Below are 20,154 nucleotides of genomic sequence, written 5' to 3' on the forward strand. Positions count from 1 at the left end.
CTGGAAAAAACTATGGTTGAACAATGCCATCCCCAAAGTTAACACCTTATGTTGGCTCCTCATCCATAAGAATATTTTGACTTTTGAAAACCTCAAAAAAAGAGGCATCCAAGGTCCATCGTGGTTCTCGCTTTGTAACCAACACAAAGAATCATTTCTCCATATGTTCTTGTCATGTCCCTATAGATCTCAGGTGTGGTCTTTAGCTTTAGGCCCCTTATATGTTCAAATGAAATAGCCTACAAATCTCTCTGTCTTTATATCTAGCTAGCATAAAGAGTATTTGGGATCTTTCCTTGGGAAGCCTCTTCTCAAATGGATTTGGTTCTCTCTTCTGAAGTATATTTATTGGCAAATATGGCTATCCAAAAACAATTATATTTTTAAAAATGTTTAAATTCCTCCCAAATTAATAGCCCTAAAATATCTCTCCTTTTCCATGGAATACAATAGAAAAAAATTAAGAGATAGTGATCCACTCTTAAACCGTCAAGGGATCTAGTAGATGTATTTATTGATAGATCATTTGGGACATCTCCCCTTTTATGCCCCCTAGCATTGCTCTGTTGGAGTGACCTGGAAACTTTGGCTCTCAAATGTCAAATTTGAAGATTGGAGAAACTTGCATAAGAAGTATATCCTCTTCATTTATGGAGCCTCAAAAAGGAACCCATGGGTGGCAGGGGAGGCAAGGATTCTCTTAAACCCCAAGGGAAATCAAGAAGTAATGTATTCCTAGGGACTTGGCAAGAGGATGAACAATCTTGTAGAAATGTGTGGGCTCCTAATTGGTCTCCATTTGGCTAAAGAAAGGGAACTCTCCAAGATAGTTATCTTGGTAGATTCCCTTATCACTATAAAACATTTACAAAGAGGTTATCTTCATAAGAATTACCATTTGAGCTTCCCTCTCCGCATAATCCTTGGTGTCCTGAATTTCTTTCACCACAAGGCCTTTTACCACATCTTAAGAATTCAAAATAAGGATGTGGATGTGCAGGAAAACCAAGCTTGCCTTCTTGAAACATGACATTTCATCATCAATGGTATGTATTGATGTAAAGTTATTCCATGATGAATCTACTCAATACGCTTTTATTTTTCTAAAAAATAGCATATTTGGATATGTGCACAAAGGAAAAAATTATTTAGAGGTATATATGACATTATTCATTAAGTCCCCATCCTCCTTCAACATTAGCAGTCATATGTGATTGGTTTAGTGTTGTAGTCCTATCAAAATGGATGAAGTGGCTAGTTCAAGGCGCGCATGCCATGCTCCCTTTCAATCCTTGCATGTGGAAACACCAGTAGTTGAAATTACTTCATTCATTATTTTTCCCTTGTACCAAGTTCCTTGAAGGCTTCAAGGTGGTAAGCATTAATATACTTCATTGTTGATGAGATCTTTATGGCGATTGAGTTTTTGAATCCTACTATTTTATTCATGGAAGGTGATAAGGTGACGGGTATCCAAGTTTCAGGCAGCTAGTGTTTATTTGTGAGCCATGTTAGCCTTTATGGATGTCGCTTGGTTCTCCAAGTTCACGTAGACTCCAATTTTGTTGTAGAATTCATCAAAAGTAAGAACCTCCTGCTTTGTGTCATTAAAGAAGTCTATCTTTGCAAATTCAAAATTGTAGCTATGGGGCTTCCCTTGACTCTGAATTCCTCTTCTACACAGTGAGGAGTTGGGATTATTTCTACTCTAGCACAACAGTGGTATTTCTAGGGGTTCAAGTGGACAAATTTGAGCACCTTTAAGGCTTCTTAGTTGTTCCTTCAGAAGAATTTGGGGCCCCTCTGCCACGCAGTGTGTTCCCAACCTTTCTTTCTTTAGACAAATATAGTTCTGAGTTATGGAAGTCGTTGAGTGAGAAACTCCATGCCAATTTGGTCTTGTGGGTTTTATGCACCTTTTACAAAGGTACCCCTTTCCCTGTTTAGAAATTAATTTCAAAGATGCCTTTTGTTTAGTTCTGCTTCGCTTGAGTCTTTTGGGTCTTTTCCTGCATTTCTTTCTGTCTGAGTCGTTTCTTATGCCTCGAGTATCCTCACACTCCCTTAGATTTGGTCATTTCATTGTTGATATCCCCCTCTTATCCTTTTGTTCCTCCACCAATTATGGGAGATTCCCTCCTATCTTCTTGCCCCTTTGGCTCATTCTCCTGGCCCATTTTTCACTCTGAAATTATAGAATTTAGTTCCCTCTCCTATCACCTGTCCCTTATGGAGAGCAATGGGTGTATTTCAGTTACTATAGGCTACACCAACGCATGAAATAATTGTTTGCATGTCCCTTTCAATTTTCAAACTGAGATCCAGGACCTTCAATCGATGATTCACCAGCAGTCTAACACTATATATGTTTTGTTTCAAGGAATGCAAAATCTTCAAGCTCAAGTGAACCAAGAGGAAGATGAGATTGATGACTTATGTCATCAACTGGCTGAGTTAAAATATCATAGGAATTATAATGAACAACGCAGCATTGCAAGCATCCCTTTCGGTTGCCAATATGATAAGATGTCAATTGATCCACCCCAACTTATGATTTCATTTTGTTAAGTTGTTTTTTGTCTGGATGGTTTTATTGATCATATAGTTGTACTTTGGTTGGTAAAATGTATGACAGTGGTAGTCTCCTAGATGAAACTTTTGGCTCTTCTCTTCTATTTTCCTGTGAAGAACCTGCAACTTGGATCAAAATGTAAACATTTCTTGGGTGTTTTACTACATGAGGGTGTAGATTTAATATCAAATCTACTCATTGGTGTGAAAAACAAAATATTTCCATATCATTTATTTCAACCAGGGGGGGATTTTGGGTTCTTTGTTTTTTGTCCATGTGAAGAAATGTGGATGTATTTTCTTCTTTGCCAACCTATTTAATCATAGACCTTATCATTCTTCTAGCTAATTGTTCATTTGTTCGTTGTTCCTTCTTATATGTTTGTTCTTGCTCTTCATCTTTCTCTTCAACTTCAACTTGTTGTGCATCCTCTTCCACTATAGGCTCCTTTTCTCCCACCATGACAAATTGATTCATTTAAAGAAATGTCTCCCAATTCTTCGAGTATTGGCTAGTTCCCTCTCTATGATCATCTTGATTAAGCCATGATGATATATATTTTTATCACTGCCTAGATATCTTTGTGTTGGATTTGCCATTTTGGTGATACTTTTAAGTAAATAATATGGAAAATTCAAGATGTTTTCTCCCCTCATATGTTGCAATATTTTGATGTGATAGAGGTAGATGAGACCGAATCTACAATCACATGTTATATATCGTTATATTATTAAAGTGGCCTCATCCCATGGATGCCTTAACCAAGTATTGGGCATACCACTCTTCTAATATGGATGGGTCCTTGACCCTTTGATAAAATAGGTCCATGGATTCCCTTGTAGATGTTTCTTTTTTAATCCTTTCTCTCCTCCCTGTGAGAGCCTTGTAATCTGACTTAATACATATTCGGACAAGTGGATGGTAAGGTATTATACTTGGGCATAGTTGCCATCAAAAGATAACGCAAATTCCTTAGAAACATTCCTATTATAACCCTTAAATTTTAGAACAAAATCAATCCAATTCCTTTCCACAAGTATCTTGATAGTATCACGATGATATTTGTTGATATCAAAACTAAAGGGCTCAATTTTACCAGTGATTTTGATTCTTTGTATCATGGCCCATTGTATCATTACATGTCTATGTATTTGCCACTATTTTATCAATTTTTGTCTCCCGACCTACTCAAGCCTTTTCAATTTGTGTCAAATTACCTGTAAACCATTTTACATGCACAATATGCTAACAAATAGTCAACACAATTTCCTTTTGAATCATTAAACATAAAAAAGACAACATCAATTTTGAGTTTTTAATGCCATGTCTTAATTGTAAAAACACTTTATATAATGCCCTATTTGTGTTGCAAAAACACTTTGATTTTTAGGATAAAAAGGATTTTTGGAAGCTTAAGGCACTAATCCTTAAATATCCTATAATAACCTCTCAAAACTGATTTAAAAACAAAGTCCTTCTCTTCTAACCGCCTATGCACACATTCACTAACCTTGTGGTAAATTTGGTGTTTTGAAATATTGAAAGGACAAGTAAAAATTTCAACATTCAATGTAAAAATCCTCCCAAATGATAAAATATTTTGCTTTAACCAAATTCATGACCAAACTACTAAATTTGTTGAGTGATATATACAAGGTTTCAATATTTTTTACAAATATCACTCGCTATCTCTCTATGTCAGAGCCACTATAAGCAAATCGAATTTTTTTTATACTCAAAGATAAATTGATCTCACCAAACAAATTGATTCTTGTTACCAAAATATATATATATATATATATATATATATATATATATATATATATATATATATATATATATATATATATATATATATATATATATATATATATATATATATTAATTAGGTAAAAGAAAATTCATGAGTCTGTCAACTCTTTGTTCCTAGAATGCAATTTTTTTACACTACGAAACTAAAAACTAAGTTGCTTTTCATTTGGTTATGAAGTAAAGCAATTTCCCAAATGAATAAAATTAAAGCATAAATCAATTCTTGGGTGAACAAAGTGTAGTATTTTTGCATTTCTCAAGCATTTTTTTGAGTGGATTTTGCTAAGAGAGCTACTATAAACGACATTTTTATCACTCATAATTTGCCTTTGATATATTTCCATATGAAATCTAGGGTTTCACACATTTTTGTATTACACACAAGTTGGTATGCTTTTTAACCTATTCTTGTGAATTGTTAAGCTAGAATAGAGGGTTTTGTTATGGTAAATACATACCTCTATGTTTTTCCCCTCTGTAGTCAAATTTTGGTGTTTTTCCTTCACAAATTTGTCCTTTTTCATTGACTTTGTGCTCTGTAAACTCAAGATCTCAGTATCACTTGTTTGCACCTAGCCCTTACATGTCCAAAGGTGAATTGTGCTTGCATTTTGATAGCAGATGCATAGTTCTTAGTTCACTTAGATTTTGCATATGAATAAGACTATGAATTGAACTAATGCAAATAGTCATACCTACTTTGAGATTGACATGAATTGATCTCTAATTTATTCCCCATGATCTCAAATTTCTCCTTATTCATATCTCTCAAAAATAGTGCGCTATATGCATTGAAATATGTGACTAGGTTCGATCTTCATAATGACATATGTAATCATGATTTTATGTATTTGATGTAATGAGAAAAATATTATTATTATTTTTATTCTTGAGGCATGGGTTTCATGCTCAAGGAAATTTATTTTATAGGTCAAGCTCCCATTGAGAGCTTCTAGGGCTTGTCATTGAGTCTACAAGTCAAGAAAAGTATTGTCATCTATTGAAGACCCATTTGGGCATGTTACATACTGTAAAAAGAGATTTTATTTGAGTCAAAAGACCCTCTAAGACCTCGTCATGATGCAATATTGAAGTTGGCCTACACTCATGGAAAATTCAACCTAAAAAGGAGCAATTTGACCCAATGACAAGCCTATATAAAGGAGACCTCAACCTCGCTTGGAGGACACACTTCACACACACAAGTTCAACCACAAGTAAGAAAAGGAGTGTGAAGAAGAAGAGGATGAAGGAGGAAGAGAAAGTCAAGTTTTGGGATTGTTTCTGGGCTAATACTTTCCACACGTGCAAAGCAATTAGGGCTCTTATTGCAGCAGAAGAATTCGAGTTGTAGAAGTGAAGTTAGATCATCAAGCAAAGCTATTTGGAAGTTGAATTCTTTAGGAGAGAGAATCCACCCAAGCAAAGAAGAAAGGAGCAAGAATACATGAGAATTTCTCACACATGCAAGGTTTAGGGTTTGTGCAGAATATTTTTTTGGATCGGTCGAAGTTGCAGAAGAATATGTTGGGCAAGCCGAATTTGTAGAAGAATCTACTGGGCAGGTGAAGTTGCAAAAGAATTTGTTGGGCAGGTCGAAGTTGTAGAAGAATCTACTAGGGAAGTCAAAATTGCAGAAGAAGTTGTTCGAAGTCAGTTTTGAAGAATTTGTTGGAAGAAAGGTTTCACTTGGTCTTGGACGGTCTTGGTCAAGGGTCAAATGTCATGGAATTTTTCAATTGAAGGTCTATACGAAGAGATAATTCTAGTGGGTTTTCCTCTTAAGTTGGAGAGGTTTTGGCCCTGGCTAATTTGCCTATATCTTGTGTCCTTTGTCTTATTGTTCTTTATGGTTTGGTAGTTGTTTAATGAAGAGAACATAATAATAATAAATTTGAAGAATAATCTAAGTAAAAATATATCACAAGTAGTTATCAAGAAAGAGAAATAATTTATCTAATTGCCCCTAGATTTCTCAACATGGTATCAGAGCTAAGGTGACAATTCAAGGAAGGGAAGCTTAAAGAAGGACACTCAAGGGACAAAACACTAGAAGATCATAAATCATCAAGAAGGACCTCTCATCTCAAACACATAAAAAGGACAAGGATTACACCATCATCTTGAAGAAGGAAGTTTCTAAAGAAGACCTCAAAAACCCTAGTTTGTTTAAAAGAAGGACTCTACACTTGAATCATTCTTGGGAACCTCACTCAACCATCACATCGAGAAGGAGGTATTAAAGGCCCTCTCTCTACTCTAATAAAGAAGAAATACAAATTGGAGCATCTTGAAGCCTCTAAATCAAAGAAAACAAGAGAAGGTATTGTCATCATCATCAAGGAATCAAGGTGATCTCCCTCTCTTTGAAGGATCACTTTTCAAGGAAGACGTCTTCTATCAATATCATCATAAAAATAAAGAAGGTAGTAGACTGAAGATATTGTCATCAAAGAGTATCTTCTCAAGTAAGTATCTTTATGTTGACATCTGAATCTATCAAAATGTCTTTTTTCAAGAAAAGCAACAAGTTGGTTGGGGCATCAAACTTTCTTGCATGGAAGAAGAGGAAAAATTTGATCCTCATATAAAATAAAGTCATGGATCATGTTAAGGGCTCTATCACTAAACCTACAAAGGAATAATATCAAGATATAGCAAAGTACATGAAAGGGGATGTAAGGGCTCAAATTATTCTCATAGAATCGATCAAATATCTCCTCATTCCCTATGTATTAAAATTGGAAACATCAAAATAATATATGACAAACTTGTAGAATTATTCTTCGTAAGCACTACATGACAAGTCATCTCATTAAGACAAGAACTCTACAAGATGAAGATATCAAAAGAAGAAGGGATAGCCTCATATTTTATGAGGGTGTCAGAAATTAGAGACCAACTACAAGAGTTAGGAGAAATAATGTTTGATAAGGAAATTGTTGGCATTATGAAAAATGTGTTGTCCTTGATGGATACCTACTTAATAAACATGTCAACATGATGGTAGTAGGATGAGTATTCATGCCAATACAGATGTGATAGAAAAGGAATATTAGTTCAGAGATAGAGGGATGATAAAGATGAAGTTTGAAGAAGTATATGCGGGTTCTGTGAAGCAAATTCGCGTACATACACATGTATGGAGAGAAAAAGCGCGTACAGTTTCCGCACCATGGTATTTTAAATACCAAGGGTCTTTACCATGGTATTGACCCATAGTATTGAGCCTAACAACAAATATTTGATGTCCTCAAAGAATATCATCAGCATTAGTATGGTTTTGACCTGTGGTATTAGATAAGGGCTAAGCTATATAAGGAGATTAAGATCAAAGTGTTTGGGTGTGTATGTGATGAATATTTCATGAGTAGTTATATCTAAAGCGAGTGTCCATGTAATGGGCTAATAAAGAATTGTTTGATATGAAACTAAGTATGCATCCGGTAATATGATGATCAGATCTAATAGATCTAAAATGATATTATGTCTTACGCATGTTTTACTATGTATACCAAGATATGGGTTTGTTCTAAAGGTCTGATGTGCAATGAAGCTATAAGTCAATAGTTACAGATTTGTACGTGAGTTTGATAACCTGAAAGTCACGTACATATGCAGGTTTAATGTTGGTAAGTCGTGTATCGATTCTGCGCTTTAGACAGATCTGTACGCGGGTTTGATTCTTGAAAATCGCATATACACAGGGAATTATTTTGTGGAAAGCGCGTATACATGTGGAATTATTTTGTGGAAAGCGTGTATATAAGATAGGTTTTTCTTGAATAAGATGCTTGACCAATCTAATCAGTCTTGTTGTGTTTCTACTGTCTGAAGTGTTACTTGATGATCTAGGTTTAACATTGATGATTGAAGTTGAATTGATTGATTGAAGAGTGATGATGCTGCTAGTTGTATGTGATTGAATATTTGTGATGGTTCTGTGATTATTTTAGAGTAATTCATTGTTTCAGGGTGTAACTCAGTGTCTGTTTCAAAATAACAGTGATTCATTTTTATGGTTCAATGTTTTGAGGTCCGTACGCGGGTACGCTTCAAGGAAGTCGCATATACACGCGGATTTTCTAAAGTAAAGTAGCATATATATTCTGACATTTTATTAATTATGGTTTTCAATTGGTTCATTGATTCGTTGATACATTTGGTTCAATGAATGAGTGATGTTGCAGTGATCAGTTTAAGTTTTGATATTTGGTATTGGACTTAAATGTTGGTAGTGGGTCCAGTCTGAAAATTTGATGAAACGCGGCCTAAAAATTTTACGTTTTGGTTCATGTGGATCCCGTGTGAAAAATTATAAAACATGGGCAACAGAGGTGTTGAGGGTTGGAGCCTTTAGTGAGGAAGTCAAAGCTTCCTACTAGTGGTAGTTGGTAAATCTGTTCAGGGGGTGGAGCTCCCTTCCAATGGGTGCTAGAAAACGAGAGAAGTTTGTAGCCTTCTGCAAGTGGGTGCCTGTGTGATGGTATGAGCCTACACCAGTATAAGACTGTAATATTTATTTCATCATATTAAAAAGAAGACAAAGACGACAGCAGCGGTGGTTTTTCCCATATTGGGCTTCCACCTAAAAATCATGGTGTTCAAATGTGTTGCTTATGTGTGATGATTTATTATGTTCTTACTGTACATGGTTATTGTATATCTAATGTTTATGAAGTACTAACATACTGGTTCAAGATAGAATTGACTGAAAAACTAAGTTGACTAGATATACGCTAGTTGTCTGCATTAAAGTCACATACATACGCAGGTTTACTTCAAAACAGTCGCGTCTAGAAATCAAAATAAGAAAATTAAATCTAGTTTTGTTAAAATATTGATTCACCCCCCTCCCTCTCAGTATATTTCCTAAAAATTATAATCAGAGCAGGTCCTTCGGAAGAAGATTGATCTCTTGGAGGAAGATTCATGAAGATGAGAAATCAAGAGGGGATAACATCTATCAGGCCACCATTGTTCAAAGGAACCAATCTAATTTTCTGGAAGGTAAGAACAAGAGCTTACTTGCAGTAACTTGGAGTAGATGTATGGGGAATCATTGAAGGAGGCTATTAATATCCATCCTCCATTCCCACATATGAAGCTGAAAAGAAGAAATACAAGACCAATGCAAAAGTTGTCAATGCTCTGTTAGGAATCTTGGCAGAATCAGAATTTGTCAAAGTCATTCCGCTGAATAAAACAAAGGCTATATGGGAAAAGATCATCCAAAGCTATGAAGGTGACACCAATGTATAAAGTACCAAACTTCAAACTCTTAGAATTCAATATGAAACTCTCAGAATGCATAATGATGAAATTATCACAATTTTCTTTCTTAGGGTAGATGACATTGGGAATTCTATGAGAAATCTTAGTGAAGAAATAAAAGAATCATCACCGGTTGAAAAAATATTAAGGTCTCTAACTCCAAAATTTGATTTGAAAGTTTCTGCCATAGAATAAATGTAGGAATTGAAGAATCTTACTATTGAACAACTTCATGGGATTCTAATAGCCTATGAAATGAGAAAAGTGGGTCCCTGCAGGTATCAGAGAAGTTGCATTCAAAGCTACTACAAAAGGAAAAGAAAAGGAAGAATCATGTTATGTATCAGAAGAAGGAGAGGCAAACTTCATAAAGTAACTCCAAGTGGGTACTGGAAGATTCATAGGTAAGCTCCCTTCAAGTGTTTTTCTTATGGTAGAGTTGGTCATTACGTTTCTAAGTGTCCCTACAGATAAAATGATGAGAAAGGGAAAGAAGCTACAAAAATAAATAGAAGAAGGTTTGAAAACAAGAGAAGTTTTTATACACATGAAGATAGTGAGGGTATTTCAAATGGTGAAGAAGGTGAGTCTGATCAAGAATGTTAATTACTTATGGCATTTGAAGATAGAAGTGGTAATGAATTGGATGATAATTTCATGGATTCCCTAGAAGAAAATGATATTTTTATTAAAGAAATAACTCAGCTTAAGATTTGTTTAGAAGAAGCTAAATTAGAATTACAAACTTTGAAGAAACAAATCATAGAAAAGGAAGAGCATAATGAAACGCTAAATTGTGAAATAGTAAGTCTAAGGAAAGAACTTGAGAAAGAAAAAAGTCTAAATATTAGATTTGCTAAAGGATCTAAAACCTTAAATGAAATCATCAAAGTTCAATTCTCTCCTCTTATACAGACAGGTCTTGGATACAGTAAAGAAACATCAAAGACTATAGAATATTCTACAGAATCAGGAAGTTATCTCAATGCAGTAAAAAGAAGCAGTCAACAAAACTCCAGCCTATAAAAAAAGAGTAAGGACCAAATACTTCCCAGGTAAATTATGCTCTGTTCAATCAAAAGGAAAAAAAAAATTGGAAGGTATTATACTCCCATAAACTTCTACTTTAATGGACAATGTTTCGCTTGTCACAAATTTGGTCGTAAGGTTCCTCAATGTGTTGCTTACAAAACTATGATGACTAGAGAAGAAAGAAAACAAAAGAATGAGATTGGAGTAAATAAATACTCTTACAATGCCTTCTCTCCTCTTCAAGATGAAACTGAATTCTCTTTTTGCAATAACTTTTGGCATAAAGAATCAAAATGCAGGAGCAAAGGACGATCAACACCTCAGAATAAGAAAATGGCAACAACATCTAAAGTATGGAAGAAGAGAAAATTGTGGTCTATTGTTATATGCAAGAGATTAAGAAAACATGTGGTACATTGACAGTGGATGATCAAAACACATGACAGCTGATAAAGTTAAGTTTATGTCTTTTAATGAAATAAAGAAGGAAAATAATTTAACCTTTGTAAATAATTCACATGTTGCTATCAAAGGAAAAGGAACTGTTTTACTAAAAGAAAAAAGTTAAAGCTGGAAATGTTTTGTTTGTTGATGGGTTGAAGGATAACTTGTTAAGTGTTAGCTAGATGTCTGACCCAGGGAATGAATTTGTTTTCAGATAGAATAATTGTGTGGTTTGAAATCTCGATATAGGCAAAATCGTAATAAAAGGAATAAGAACCCCAGGTAATGTTTATGTCTTGGAAGGCTGTCTAGAACAATGTTACTTAAGCAAAGCAGAAGAAATTTTTTTGCGGCACAAAATATTGGGACATCTAATCTTTACTCAAATACGTAAGTCAAGAAAGCTAGTAGTAGTTCATTATTTGCCTAACATCTCTCTACTAGAAAATACTTTATGCAAATCATGTCAATTTAGTAAGCAAACCATGGTACAATTAAATTCCAAAGAAGGGTCTGCAAGTAAGCCACTTGAACTTATTCATACTGATTTTTGTGGGCCAATGAGGAAAAAGTCACCTAGAGGTGAACAATATTTCATCTTATTTATTGATGACTTCACTAGAATGTGCTGGGTTGGTTTATTAAAACATAAAAATGAAGCATTTGATACATTTAAGGCCTTCAAAGCTTTGTTAGAGAATGAGTTAGACTTAAAAATCAAATGTCTCAGATCTGGCAGAGGAAGAGAATTCATATCACATGAATTTTTCGACTTTTATGAACATCATGGCATCAAGAGGTGGTTCTCTATAGCTAATACGCCTCAACAAAATGGGGTAGCAGAAAGAATGAACAAAACAATTCAACAAATGGCACATGCCATGCTTTAGGAGTCCAGGACACCTCATACCTTTTGGGGCGAAGCAGCACATACAGCGGTAACTATTCTCAACAAAGATCATATTCATGTAAACAATGATAAAACATCTTATGAATTTTGGTTCGGTAAGCCTCCAACTATCAAGCATTTTAGATTCCTTGGAAGCAAATGTTACATAAAGAATAATAATGATAAGATTGGCAAGTTTGAAGCTAGATCAGATGAAGGAATTCTACTTGTTTACTACTATAGAAGTAGAGGATACAAATTCTACAATAAAAAAACCTCAAAAGATTATTGAATTCATTGATGTTGTAATCGATGAAGCATGCACAGGTTCCAAAAGAGAAACACCAACAGATGATGAATGTATTTCCACAACAATACAAAGGGATGTAAGGGAATAAATTAGTGAAGCATCAGAAGAAGGAATTAATAATACCAAAGCATCAGAAAGGACTCCATCCAGGTATATTGAGAAAAATCATCCTAAGAATCTCAAATCCTCGGTGAAAAGGAAGTTGGAGTACAAACTAGAAGATCCCTTGTTGGAACTCCTAGTTATTTGGCCTTAATATCCACAATTGAACCACGAAATGTAAATCAAGCAAGTAAAGATGAATGTTGGGTTAAGGCTATGAATGAAGAACTTGACCCATTAGAAAAGAATCATACATGGGAATTAGTACCTAGACCTCCTGATAAGAATGTTATTGGGACAAAATGGGTATTCAAAGGAATATTCAAATATTTACAAGGCACTCAAGACTTTGGTTTATGGTATCCCAAAGATGCAGATCTTACTCTTCATGCTTATACAGATACGGATTAGGCAGGAAATTTTGATGATAGAAAATGAACTAGTGGAGGAGAATTCTATATGGGGTCCTGCTTGGTATCATGGTTCAGCAAACGCTTTATCTAATGTAGAAACAAAATATGTTGTTGCTGCATCTTTCTGCACACAACTTCTGTGGATGATGCACACATTGCAGGATATTCAAATAAATTGTTATCCACCCATTTCCATTTTATGTTGAGAGGGAGAGATAATCACATCATTCTTGTCTTCACTTGGGAAGAAATAATGGAGGATTGGGTAAGCATCTAGCATCTAATACTATTTTAGGATGTGGTAGGGCATCCAAGATAAGAGTAGTTGTAGAGGACCGATATTATTTAAGGACTGGGAATCCAAGATAAGAATAGTCCTAGGAGGATATACCCTGTGAACACCCGGGTGGGGTATGTTCCTTTATAGACAATGATAATGGTGTCTATAAATCATTGGTCTCGCCAACATTGTGCTCTGATCTTGTGGAGAGATAGATTTGTTAGTCAAGGCCTTGATATGTGACAATGCTAGATAATATGATGTTAAATAGATAGGTTACCAACCCGACTCTTCTTCTAATAATTCTTCATTTTGAAAATGTCTAAGTACCTTTTATGTATTATGAATACCTCCCTAGTTAAGAGGGAGTGTTGAAATATGTAACTAGGTTCAGTCTTCATAATGACATATGTAATCATGATTTTATGTATTTGATGTAATGAGAAAATAAATTTATTATTCTTATTCTTGAGGCATGGGTTTCATGCTCAAGGGAATTTATTTTATAGGTCAAGATCCCATTGAGAGCTTTTGGGGCTTGTCTTTGAGTCTACAAGTCAAGAAAATCATTGTCATGTAGTGAAGACCCATTTGGGAATGTTACATATAGTAGAAAGAAATTTTATTTGATTCAAAAGACACTCCAATACCTCGTCATGATGCAATATACAACTCGAACTACATTCGTGGACAACTCAGCCTAAAAAGGAGAAATTTGACCCAATGAGAAGCCTATATAAGGAGACCTTGACCTCACTTGGAGGACACACTTCACACATACAAGTTCGATCACAAGAAAGAAAAGGAGTGTGAAGAAGAAGAGGACGAAGGAGGAAGAGAAAGTCGAGTTTTTGGAATTGTTTTTGGGCTAATACTCTCCACACACGTGAAGAAATTAGGGCTCCTATTGCAGTAGAAGAATTCGAGTTGCAGAATTGAAGTTAGGTCATCAAGCAAAGTTATTTGGAAGTTGAATTCTCTAGGAGAGAGAATCCAACCAAGTGAAGAAGAAAGGAGCAAGAATACATGGGTATTTCTCATACATACAAGGGTTGGGGTTTCTACATAATATTTTTCTGGATAGGTCAAAATTATAGAAGAATCTGTTGGGTTGGTCGAATTTGCAAAAGAATCTATTGGGCAGGTCGAAGTTGCAAAAGAATATGTTGGGGAAGTCGAAATTGTAGAAGAATTTGTTAGAAGTCAGTTTTGCAGAAGTTGTTGGAAGCAAGGTTTGACTTGTTCTTAGAGGGTCTTGGTAAAATGTCAAATTCCCTGTAATTTTTCAATTGAAGGTCTATAAGAAGAGAAAGAATTATGGTGGGTTTTCCCCTCGAGTTGGAGAGGTTTTGGCCCTGGTTGATTGCCTATATCTTGTGTCCTTTGTCTTATTGTTCTTTATGGTTTGGAAGTTGTTTGAAGAAGAGAACAAAATAATAATCAAGTTGAATAATAATCTAAGTGAAAATATATCACAATCAGTTTTCAAGAAAAATAAATCATCTATCTATCTACCCCTATATTTCTCAACAATATGTTGAAAGCATAGTGTAATTATGCTTTATCGTGTGCTTTTGAAAACAGAGTGTATAGACTATTTTTGTCACTTTTAGAGTCCAAGTGTCTTGGAATTAATATTTATGAGTTTGAGTCACAGGGGCTTCAATGGGGAAGCAATACCATACCATGTGCATTCATATTGTGGAATATATATTGAGGAAAAAATGATAGAATATAGTGAGCATATAGTAAGGGTAAAGGGTTTTTATATATTGTGTACAAAAAATGGATGTCAAAGTTAATGGAAAAATATAAAGGGGTGTAAAAAATGTTAATGCAAATATCGATACCTACAATATCTATTGAAAGTAGGGGCTTTTAAAATTGAGAAGGTATTCTTTGTTCGTATTGGTAAGGGGTTAAATAAAGTGATTTTTAGAGGTAGCTTCCAATATGTATTTAAATTAAGGGTATTGTTTAGTATGCCATGAACGCATGTGCTATGTCAGAGGTTCATTGAGTGAATCCCCTGTGGTTTGAGTGATATGTCAACACCTTAAAAGCCCAATATCTTAAACATTATGCTCTATATTTTCATGCCTATGATGAGTTTCATTATACATAATGATAATGATGCTCCATTACCTCTCTTCTTTGTCCTATCATTAAGTTGATTATTGTTTATGTTATCACTTAGGGAAAACCTTGGTTGCAGGGAAAAGACCTAAGGTAACTTCAAACCTCTTTTAGGCTAAAAGTTGGCCATTCAACCCGAAGAGGGCTCTCTCCGTAAAACTCAACTACCTTATGGTCACTATAGTAGAATGTTTTTGCAATTGAGTTCAGGTGGCCAAATTTAGGTCTCGGGATAAATTGGTTGGGTGATCTTCAAAACCTACCATTGGTCATGGAGTCCAACTATTAAACAAATGAGATCACAGATCTAATGAGAGATTTGTACAAAGCATGAAAGCAACAAGTCCTTTTATTGTTTGGGAGATTCACAAGAAAGGAGGACTAGAAGAAAATTTAAGAGAGGAGCATCAATGAAATCCAATGTCATAAACTAACATTCTTAGACATTGAAAAAAACAATTATATAACAAAGAAACACTGACAGGGAGATGTAACACATGAATTTCCTACTAACTGCTCATTAAACACTGTAAATACATTCAAGATTGCTCAAATATATTTAGACTACAAGTGTTTTTCCAATAATTTCCAACCCCGTTTCATTATTCATAAACTATTTATATAAGGCTTACATAACATCTTGCATAATAATAGTCACCACATAATTACAAAAATTAAGATATTTTAAATATATTTCAAGTTCATGTATGCAAAATATAAACTTAAATATTTTATCTTTCCTAGAATAACTATAGGAAAATATGCTAATGTTTAGGAAAAATAAAATATTTGGTTAACTACCTCCCTTGAAAGTAGAACAGGTCCCTAAACTGTAGCTCAGCCTCCTTGCTGGTGAAACAGGTCCCTCTACAAACTCTATCAAAATTACTCCTTTGTTCATCCTGTTTTCCTTCAGTTCTATTAGAAAAAACATTGATAACGTAGATGTCAGCGTTACTGGTTTTATGTTCATAGTTTTCGCTGACAACCAAGAGCTTGGCCTTTCCACCTGTTTAGATATTGCTAACAATGGAGATGTCATCATTTCTTGCTTGCCCCAAAATTGATGATAAGCAGACTGTCGGCCTTTCTCCTATATCGTTTTCTTATCAACCGATATTCATAGTTTTTAGTTCAAAATAGCTGACAGTGGCCCTGTCAAGCTTTTCAAAAATGCTAACAACAATATTTCCAACTCTCCCAACTATTATGTTGTGTATAAAAACTACCAAGCCGACTGTCAAACATAAGGTGGAAATTATGTTTTCATTAGATAGGTAGGCAAAATCTAAATCTTAATACCCTGACATCCTAGCTGAGGGTACTAGCATCTTCAAGCAACAAATATTCCTTATCCAACCTCAGCTTTGTATTCTACCTGGTCTCCATGGGTCTTCTTTTCATAGTTTCTCTGTTTCGGATCTTCCTAGAGTCTGTAGGCTTCTTCTTTGTGTTAATAATTAAGTCCTTCATGGGCATATCATCAACATCAATTACCTCTTTGGCCAACTCCAGGTTACTTTTGAATTTAATATTATATCTCAATTTGTTAGTTAGTCTGGTATGTTTGTTGCCCTACTTGAATACACTAGGTGAAGGCCCCTCTTCTTTGTTTTCTATTTCTGGGTTTTTGCCCTTAAGGTCTTTTGGTTTTTTCTCCTTAGGATTTTCTGGTCCAGCTGTGTCTGCAGGGGAAACTTATGAGGGTATGATAGAAATATGGGAAGAGTCAATACCAATTTTTAGGTTCTCCAAGGATGTAGGCCCTACTTTGTGAATTTGGGCACTCTTTCTCTGATACACCTTAGGGATCTTTGAACCAGATGAGGTAGATGGGAATCCAAGGGTTTAGTGGCTGGTAGGGGGTTCAACAGGAGCCTAACCTCTTGTTTTCTTCACATTTTTGGCATTCTATGGTCTACCTCTTTTTCTCCTGATGGGTTGAGGTTGAAAACCTCCCCAGAAAAGGAAATGATTCCATGTTCTCCCTAATTTAGCTAACTAGTTTTCTATCAGCAATTTAATTAATGCCTTATGGTATATGAAATGAAATGAAGGATTAAATCAGGCTCTGTATCTAGCAACCATATGTCTCATGCTATCTAACAGGTAAAAGCATGGATTAACTCTGATATGTCTAGCTAGATGAGCTAGAAAAAAAAAATGATACAAGTTCACTCTATTGTATCGACCTTCATAGGTAAAATATTGTTGACAGAGGTGTAGGGGGACATACCACCGGTTCTCTAGCCACTCCTTTCAAACTCTAGGCCTCCAATTATGCCCTTTGTGTTCTTATTTGAAGAAGAAGGGAACATTGATTCCTGCCAAAACGTGACTGTGGAATATCTTCTCACCATCCATTCGTAAGGTTGTGGCCTCAGCGATGGTGTGCTATGTAACTTCAAACAACAGACCTCCTGCCTCCACATGGTTCCCATCAAACCCTTGTGCAAAATACTAAGCCACTAATTCGTGGTAGTCAGAACATCGGTAAAGAAATCTGCTCCACTCTACTTGCTGAAACAAATGGAGAATATCAGGGTAGATGTCCAGCAAATCCGGACTCTTGGGCTCTGTCTAGTCTAGCTTAGCCCCTTTTCCCATTTTAATGTATGTTATCCCCAGGATTTGATCCTGAAACCCTGCAACGAAAATATCTCTCAATGCCAAGTGTGAAAAATCTCGGATTAATCACCAACTAACTGCTTACAGGACAGATTGAGGTGGCTTGACATAATGGTCGAAGTAAATAGGTGAGGCAGTTTAACATACGGTCGAGGTAACATAAGGTAAGTGGAAGATCAAATCATTTCCTAGTTATGATTTTGAATACTATTCACATCATATAAAAGAATGTGTTACATGACCCTTTTATTGATTATGGTGGATAAAACATGATTTAACCCTGTACTTTACCCCTTCGAAAACAATGGAGACATGTTCAAACAAAATCGTTGACGCTGACGTGGTCAACACAATCACCACTTTTTAAATTTGAAAACTCATTTTGGCACTGACAATTGGCCTATCAACCAAAATGAAAAATGGTGCTACCCTCGTTGTGTGTGGTTTCTTTCACAAGACCATATCAAATTTCAAAAAATGCTGACAGCCCCGCTATAAGAAAATTTTCCCTGTTAATACAATTTAAAATGTTGACACTACAACTATCAGCATTTTCTAAAAAAAATAAAAGGTGAAGTGTTTATTTTGATAACAGTTTCCTTATCACTATTTTTTTGAACCTTTTTGAGCTAACCTTGGTACTTTGAGAATTCACAATTTTAACCTTGTTACCCACCATTTTGTGGATAATATCCCTAGGTTAATTTTTTCTTTAAGATGGTCCTCAACCAGCAACAAGCAACCCCTTACAGCGACCAGCTAGCTCATTGTGCAATTTCTCCGCCACCTGAGCCAGCCATGTGGTCCCTCGCCCATCTTCCATGATTGTATGTTTGAATGTGGGCCTCCCAAAATCTAAAGGTATGACTTGTCATTTATAAATTGAGTATTGTAGTTTGTTTATCATGGACACTTTTGGGCATGGATTAATGGGGGTATTTGGTGGAAATAATGGGCTAGGTTTGTGCTTTTTTCCCCTAAAACCCTTTTAGGTATTAATCTTGGACTCTAGTCCCATGGGATCTCTTTTATTGATCATATGGCTCTAGGGGTGGTATTTCATGGGAAACCCCGATTTTGGTTGCATGGTCCCGCTCCCTTATCCGCTTATATGACCCTCTTTCCATTCATTATTACCCCATTCATCATTTCTCCCACCTAGGTCTCCATTGGGTCCACATAGGGTTAGCATGCCCCATCCCCTTGCCCACACCTTAGGTCATGGCCTAGAATGAAGCCCAGAGGTTGATGCAGCTAAAAACAAAGATAAAAGCTTATATGGACACATACACAACAAAATGTACTAGAAAATGAAAAATATGGCCGGGACAAACAGATTTAGCACATGTGGAAAAATTCCAATACCTGAGATCTAACCCATCATCATGGCCATCACCCTAGTTTCTGCAGGTTCTATGAACCTCCTTCATCATACAGGAACCTATGATTGTCTCAACCCCTAGTGGGCAATGAACCGCCCCACTTTAAAATTGGGTATTCATTGTTATATCTTATACGCCATGTTATTTTTTATTATTTTTTTTTTTAACAGAAACGGATAGAGTGATATATTAATTTCTGGCCAAAATGCCTCAAAATTGATTACAAAATGCTAACCAAAGTCCAGCAAACTCCTTGGCCAGGACCGATGTGTCTTTTTCTTTGCTACGCCAGAGATTTTTACAAGCTATTTTTCGGGCAACCGCCTCTATCTTTCCCACTTAAAAATGTAGACAAACTACTCCAATAAAAGACAGTAAAACATATTCACCAGACAATTAAGGAATGGGATCCCAGCCTTCTTCTCCATATCTAATGATGACTCCGAGGGGGAGGAGAACAGCTTTATTAGCTTCAGCATCAGCATCTTTGTTGTTGTCTCTCTTGACATGATAGAAATTCAAGCTCTGAAAGGAATTTTACAGGGTTCTTATTCTATTGATCAATCTGGGCAAACTTAGATCTGAAGGGGAAGAGTTGTCTACAATGATTTTTATGATAGACTGAGAGTCGCCCATCACAATTGCGTCGTTGATACCGAGAGATTTAAGTTGCTTCAAACCTTGGAGAAGGGCCAGGGCTTCAGCTTGGATGCTGGTATTGAAGCCCACTCCCTAGGCATATCTAAGAACAGTTCTGCCATCAACTTTTTTAACAACTCCACCAGCTTCGGAACTGCCCGGATTGCCTTTAGCTGCCCCATCAAAGAAGAGAATGTTATGCACCTGCTTTGTGCAAAGAGCCACGAAATCTGATGCATTA

The sequence above is a fragment of the Pinus tabuliformis genome, chromosome J (assembly GCF_031772625.1).
Source record: "Pinus tabuliformis cultivar Carrire ecotype Pingquan chromosome J, CPIR1, whole genome shotgun sequence".
In the NCBI taxonomy this organism is placed as follows: Eukaryota; Viridiplantae; Streptophyta; class Pinopsida; order Pinales; family Pinaceae; genus Pinus; species Pinus tabuliformis.